Genomic DNA, 673 nt, shown 5'->3' on the forward strand with positions numbered 1-673 from the left:
CTGAAGAAGCAATTCATTTAACTGGGAAATGGCCAACACAGATTCGAACCCTGGCTCTACAGTAACAAACAAGAATTGCTCCAGTTTACTGTTTCACAGATTATGACTGCCTAAAGTGCCTAAAGATTTGGTCTTTGCTCTCACGTAGCTACAGTTGCCATAGTTTCTACATCTACAGTACTGCCTAGATATAAGAGCCCCCGCTCAATGACTTATTTGATGAGAACTAAATAAACATGTTCCAGTGTACAAACAGCCAATAAACAGGATAGCGGTGACTAAGTCCCGACTGCAGATTTTCAGGCTGTCACCGAGGACTCTGCTGTCAAAGAATAGAGAAGGGCAGGCCTGGCTTCACACCAGTGACGGGCCAGCGCTTATCTGAGTCTGTGAGTTCACCTGTACATGGGAGACAGTGCTGCTGAACTGTTGATGAGACATTGTAGCGAATATTAAATGTTATTTTTCAAAAGATTAGTGTTAATGGAGGGCGTGTGATCCCTGGAATATTCAACATGTTCATCTTCCCTTTCCCCCTAGAGCAGCGCTATTTCCCCAAGTTACCTCCCCACAGCTTCAGCATTTTCTGTCGGAGGAGTTTAACTGTAGCGGAAAGGGGCAGCTCCAGTCGCCTTCCCTTTAAAAGACACGGGAAGCCCCGCCCACTACGGGA

The sequence above is a fragment of the Dipodomys merriami genome, unplaced genomic scaffold (genome assembly GCF_024711535.1).
Source record: "Dipodomys merriami isolate MVZ:Mamm:240054 unplaced genomic scaffold, mDipMer1.0.p SCAF_6, whole genome shotgun sequence".
Lineage (NCBI taxonomy): Eukaryota > Metazoa > Chordata > Mammalia > Rodentia > Heteromyidae > Dipodomys > Dipodomys merriami.